The sequence below is a fragment of the Camelus bactrianus genome, chromosome 17 (assembly GCF_048773025.1).
Source record: "Camelus bactrianus isolate YW-2024 breed Bactrian camel chromosome 17, ASM4877302v1, whole genome shotgun sequence".
Classification (NCBI taxonomy): domain Eukaryota; kingdom Metazoa; phylum Chordata; class Mammalia; order Artiodactyla; family Camelidae; genus Camelus; species Camelus bactrianus.
Window position 1 is genome coordinate 45,022,140 of NC_133555.1, and position 6,855 is coordinate 45,028,994.

Genomic DNA, 6,855 nt, shown 5'->3' on the forward strand with positions numbered 1-6,855 from the left:
TCCTAAATGTCTACAGAAAAAGAGAGCTAGGTGGGAGACAGTTGGGTGGAGGACTAGTCTTGTCTGCCTTCCTGTTAGAAGATTCTGGAATGGCCTGACAGGCTGCTAGTGGGCAGGTATTTCCTGCAGCACAGCTCAGGCCCTGTCCTGAGGTCACTGTGGGTTCATGTTGGTCTCGTTACAAACTCTACAGAAGCCAGCCTGGTTAAATAGGGAATTCTGATTGTTCAGGAGGACAGAGGTGGAAGCTAGGAAGAAAGGGGATGGAGAAAATCGTCTGACTTTTTTCCCACTCTGAACACCAGCCTTTTACATCTCATATCTGAGGAGGAACCACCTGTGTCTGGGATTCAACTAGAACCATGCCAGCTCCCCACTCCGGGGTGAAAACTCAGTGCCCACGTTACCCTGATAGCAACAGAAGTCGAATGTAAGTACCATGCAGTAGAAGGAGACCAAACGTTCAGCCCCTCCTCACTGAGAGGACCCTGCGACATCATCTTGGTCTCAGCTGCTCCTCTTTCTCTTGGTGACAAAATTCTACCATTTTCTGTTCCCAAGTTTTGAGGCCCTAGAATCACCCTTCTTTGTTTCAGAGACCCTAGTGTAATGCCTTGAGGATCTTCAGGTCTTTGTGCCTGAAAAGTCCCCAAGATCCAGGTTTTGAGCATAGGTCAGCCTTAGGATGGATTTATGGTCTAAATTTGCATCACTGGCATAGTTCAGTAAACGTCAGCTGATGAAGTTAAGTGTTCTACAGGACTGGTAATTCCCCTTTTTGTCTGACAGAAGCAAACTCAAAATCATCTTTGGAATAAGGCCACCTTCATCCTGCCTCTTGGGCGACCCGCGTTGCCTGGCTGAACAGCAGGAGAGCAGCCACGGTCAAATATGACCAAATACACAGGAAGACAGAGCAAAAGAAACAAACCAGCAGAAACAGACCCACACAGGCTCCTGATATTGAAATTATGAGACATATTTTAAAATAAATATTCCACAGTATTTAAAGACAAACGACCTTGAAGATAATCCGCAGGGGAGAGGAAACTCTACGGTGGGACATCACAGATTTGTAAAAGAACCAAGTAGAACTTCTGGAAGTGCAAAATAGAATAACTGAACTTTAAAACTCGTTGTATGAGGAAACAGAATCACCCAACCAGTCAGCAGCACAGAGAAAATCTGGGCTCAGGCCTCATCTTTTCCCTTCCCTCCCTCCCCTTTGTCATGACTCATCGCACATCAGATGATTTCAGTTGGCCAAGCAAGGCCTCCGTCTCTGGTAAATTGTCCCGAAGAGCATTTTGCCTTGCGTTTGTTCATCTGCTAAAAGAAGAGGAAGAAAGAAGGCTCGGACTTTCTGCAGGACTGTTACAAATTTACTATTGATGACAAATTAAAATTATAATGGAGTCATCACAGTTGAGGTGGACACACAGGGAGCTGGTGGGCCACTGAGGGTCTGGTCTCAGGATGTCTCTGCCCCGCTGAGAACTTGAACTTCCTCTGAACTGGACCAGACCCAAGGACACCACCATCTGTATTCAGAACACCCACCAGCAGCAAACCAATGATCTCAAGGTCTCCTTTTGTAATTACGCAACCATTTCAGACCCCAACCAATCTTACTTAACAAGCACCCTTCTTTCTAGCTCCAGTTATAATTCTTGATAAACAACTCAAATAACTCACCGTAACCTTGTGGGTTTTGCCTTTGTAAGCCTCCCTCATTTTGTAGTCTGGCGGAACACAATTCAAGTGCTTCTTAAACCTGTGTCTCCCAGGCTGCAGTCCTAACAAACCCCAAATAAACACTTTTTAAAAAAATTTCAATCAGTTCTCGGTTTCTAAAATTTCGGTTAACACTCTTACGTCACTGTCCTCTGAATTCCTCTGTTTGCAGGAGTCTGCAATACAAGAGCTTGTTTCCCTTCTCAGCTCTTGAATCTCAGAAAAATTTCTTTCTTTCTTTCGATTGCTGTTATTATGGAAAACGGTAAGGAGGGAATTATTCTTTCTGGCTCCCACTTAAAGAAAACGCGCCCCACCCAGTCCTTCCATGTGTCTCACAAAACCCCTCCACCTTCCTGCTAGATATGCTAAGAACCTCGTCAGTCTCTTAGGGACACCTGCCCTCCTCCAAAAAGAGCCTGTTGTTTTTCGTGCTAACTGTGGACATTAAGGCAACTCTCTCACCCAAAGGTGAGACAATGGACAATTTCCTGTTTTGGTGACACTTGTTCTTAATACTGGCTCTCCCATCAGCTTAACAGCTGTGTGGTCGTGTGGTTGGCATGGAGCTTCTACAGAGCAGTCCTGTGCTGCGAAGCAGTTGTCAGTGATAACAACAGCCATCAAAAAAGAAGAGAAACTTCCATCTTTTAAGGAGACAAAGGACACATAAGTAAACATCCAGGGCACTGGGTCAGAAAATCATCCTCGTGGATTGGGGCCAGGCTGGCAAAACATCCTGCGAGCCTTAGGGGCAGATGAGAAGATGGCTAGGACGCTCATAAACTCCCACGTGTCTTCCAAGAACTAGGTTCCCTGGACGTTTATGAGTGCAGGTGCTGTTAATCCCTTCTCAGCTTACATCCCCCGTTACGGTACTCAGCTCATAATATTGTAGCTTTTGCTTTACCACTGACCAGAGAGCCTTCAGGACAAGTACCATGTGATTTTCACTCTTGTATCCTTCCTTGGTACCCAGTACAGCACATCTAGCCCATAGCTGGTCCTCAGTCAATGCTTCCCGGATGAAAAAATACTTCCATGTCTGCATCCGCAGATCAGGAGTAGGTCCACGTGTTTTCAGCCTTCCTTTGGCCATGTCTAACACAGATGTCAGCTGAGGTGGCCTTCTCTTTAAAAAAATCTAGATAAGATTTGCCTTTGAAACCTTCCCGAGATTTCTGTGAACCTCTGGACGGCTTACTTTCTCATGGTTTCCTCTGGCTAGACATTGTGCCTCAGCTTCCACCGAATGAGTTCAGCTCACGAACGAGCTCACCATCCCACACATTCTTTTGCAGTGTCTTGACTCATATGTGGAACTGAGTCCCTTGAGTTTCGCAAAAACGTCACCCACATTGAGCCTTTTCATCTTTAGAACTTTAGCAGAGGCTTTAAGGAGACGGGGGTGAGAGACGGTCTACAGAGCAACGGCAGAAGCTCAATAGTAGTGAATATTCGATACTCCAGTTTTTACAAGACGTTCTGCCCTGATCCACGCCGCTGGGCCATCCTTTTTTGTCCTCACTTCTCTCTTCTTCCTTGTCCACTTCCACCTCTGATTTTCTAATAATTTTTAAATTAAACACATCCCATCTGTACTCCTGAAATGACACATTCACCCTTCTCCTTCTAGTCCAACTTCTTAGAAAGGGGCGCTGAGAGGGAGGAGGCTTCCGTGGGCTCAGACAGAGGGAGAGAGGAATCAAAAGGAAAAGCAAAGGGTCAGATGTCAGTGAGCATCCCTGAGAAATGTCCCAGCACTGCCACCTCCCATGGGCAAGCCCTTGGAGTTGGGAAACACAACAGAATTCCCACCAAGGTGTTGAGATCTGAGCCAGGGGGGCTTTTGCGGGGAGGAAGCAAGATCCCTGAGTTCCCCATCACGGCTCAAGGGTGGAGGCACACAGTATGGGTGTCTGCATGTGGACCAAGGTGTCTTCAAGAGTTCCTATGCGCCAGACATGGAGTGGAGACCAGAGGTCTCCCGTGCCAGCTGGAGCAGCACCAAGTAGCCAGGGCTCTGGCAAGTGCTTTCCCTTGCTCAGCCCTCTGAGGAATACAGGAGAAAATGGAGAGTTTCCAGTGTTGTGGGTGCAGTGCCAGAGGATCTGAGAAGTAGCCTTGTGCAAGTCCTTAATGGAGGAGTGGGTCAGCTCAGCAGGTCACTCCATGGATTGATGGCCCAGACAGGGTGAGGTCCATCTCAGCAGGTGCTGACATCAACAGATGACCAAGACCAGAGAGCCGTGCCAAAAATTGTAACATCGAGTATCACTGAAGGAAGGGGGAGTGGGTGAAATGCTGAGTTGACTGAGATAAAGTCCGTACCTTCTGGGAGAACTGGGGTCTCAAAATAGAAATTAATAAGTTCAGTTCTAGAAGGAAGTTAACTGCTGACACCCACATAACGTCTCCTAACACCTTTGGGTAGGATCAGCACTGTCTGGTGGCAGCAAATGTTGTAGAATCTTTTGTTCTTTGTTAGTGGGTGTTATTACTTCCTCAAAATGGATCGGCATGTTTATTTAAAAATATCTCCCACGTTATTTTATTATATTGAGTACATCTCAAGTAAGCTCTTTTTTGCTGATTTCCATCGCCCAGATTATTCCCCTCTCTGTACCATTATTCCTTCGCAACTGACATCCTACCACACACCAGAGGCAACTACTGTGATAAATTTTTTTTCTCCATAGGTCAGTTTTCCCTGTTCTATACCTTTGTATGAATAGCATCAGACACTGTGTGCTCTTTTTGTGTCTGGCTTCTTTTGCTCAACATCATGTTCCTGGGGTCCAGGGATGTTGCGCACATGAATGGTTCCTTCATTTATAGTGCTGAGCCATGGTCCATCGCATGAATATACTAAGCTTGGTTATCTGTTCTCCTGTCCTAATGGACAACTGGATTATTTCCATTTTGGGGCTATTAGGAGTAAAACTGTTACACGTTTTCATTAAACACTTTTATTGAGCTTTAATTCACACACCATAAAATTTCCTCATTGGACATGTACAGTTCAGTGGGTTTTTCAGCATATCCCCAGAGAGGCACACTCATCACCATGATCTAAGTTTAGAACCTTTCCTCACCCTCAAAAGAAACCCCCACTCGTCAGCAGGCACTCCCCAACCCCTCTCCTTCCTGCCCTAGACAATCACTAACCTACTTTTTGTCTGTACGTTTGCCTAACCCCGGGTCAAGAAGATTTATAGCTATGTTTTCTTCTAAGAAATTTACAGTTTTAGCTCTTACATTTAGACCTGTGATCCGTTTTCATTTTTTGTGTGTGGAGTGAGGTCGCAGTCCAGCTTCACTCTTGGGCACGTGGCTGTCCAACTGTTCAAACGCCAGCTGTTAAAAATACCAGTCTTTCCCCCGTTGAATTATCTTGGCACCCTTGTCAAAAGATCAATTGACCATAAACATGAAGGTTTATTTCTGGATTTTCGGTTCTGTTCCCTTGATCTATATGGCTGTCCTTATGCTATACCACCTCGTCTTAGTTAATTAACTGTAGTATGTTCTCCAACTTTGTTCTGGTTTGAGATTGTTGGAACCCTTCTGGGACCTCTTCATTTCCACAGAGCGTCAGCTTGTCAATTCGTGCCAAAATATTATAAAAGCCAGCTGGGACTGTGATAGGGATTGTATTGAACCTAGAGATCAATGTGGAAGTATTGCCATCTTAAAGGTGTCTTTAAAATACTGAATCTTTTAATCAATGAACCCAAGACGTCTTTGCATTTATTTGTCTCCTTTATTTCCATGATGTTTTCTAGCTTACAGTGTACATGTCTTGCACTTCTTTTGTTAAATTTATTCCTAAGTATTTCTTTTTTTTTGATGTTATTATACATGGAATTGTTTTCTTAATTTCATATGTAGATTATTCATTGCTAGCATATAGAAATATAACTGATTTTTTTTTAATGGAGGTACTAGGGATTGAACCCAGGACCTCGTGCATGCTAAGCATGTGCTCCACCACTGAGCTCTACCCTCCACACTGTAACTGATGTTTTATATTGATTTTTGTATCCTGTAATTTGCTGAACTCATTTATTCGCTCTAATAGTTTATTTTTTACGGATTCCTTAGACTTCTCTGCATAAAAGCTCATGTCATCTGCAGATAGACATAGTTTCATTGCTTCCTTTGCAATCTGTATACATTTTATTTCTTTTTATTGCCCTTTTTATTTCTGACAAGAACCTCCAGCACAATATGATAGAAGCGGCCAGAGCAGACATCTTTGTCTTGTTCCTGATCTTAAGGGGAAAGCTTTCAGTCTTTCGCCATTAAATACGCTGTTGTGAACATTCTTGAACAAGTCTTCTTAAGGACTTCATTTCTTTTGAGTAAACACCTAGGTATAGAATTCCTGGATTCCAGGGTAGGTAAGTGTTCAACTTTACAAAGAATTGTCAAAAATATTTTCCAAAGTGGCTTTTGTACCCAACCATCTTTTACTTAAATTCTTTTCTTTTCTTTTCTTTTTTGGTTATTGAAGTAGAGTTGATGTATAATGTTGTGTATTTAATTTCTGGTATACAGCATAGTGGTTCAGTTATATATTTATATATATATATGTATGTATATACATATATTCCTTTGTCATATTATTTTCCATTATAGGTTATTACAAGCTATTGAATATAGTTCCCTGTGCTCTACAGCAGGACCTTGTTGTTCAACCATCTTTTAAATTTCTCCCATTATATATCACCTATCATCTCAATGAGTTCTGGAAAACAGGAAGACCTCCAAACTGTGGACTTCTTGCTGCACCTTAATTGGAAATCTTCCTTGTGACAGACCCAACAAGGCTATAACCCTCTAGAAGTTTCCAAGGAACAGTTCTTTTGTCTTCAACTTAAATCCACTCCCCATGAGCTCACTCTTTGCTTACGGCACCAACCCTCTCAAACTCCTCCTCAGTCACTCCCCCAAGAGCAGCCCTGCTGGACCACAACGTGCACCACTCGAACCCCTGTTCACTTTATTTGCCTGGCTGTTTTTGTGGCAATGTCATTACAGTTAGGAGGAATCCCTCTAGCTGAGGCAACCATGTCGAGAGGGGGTGGTACAGTCCAGGCTTGGTGCAGATCTTTTTCC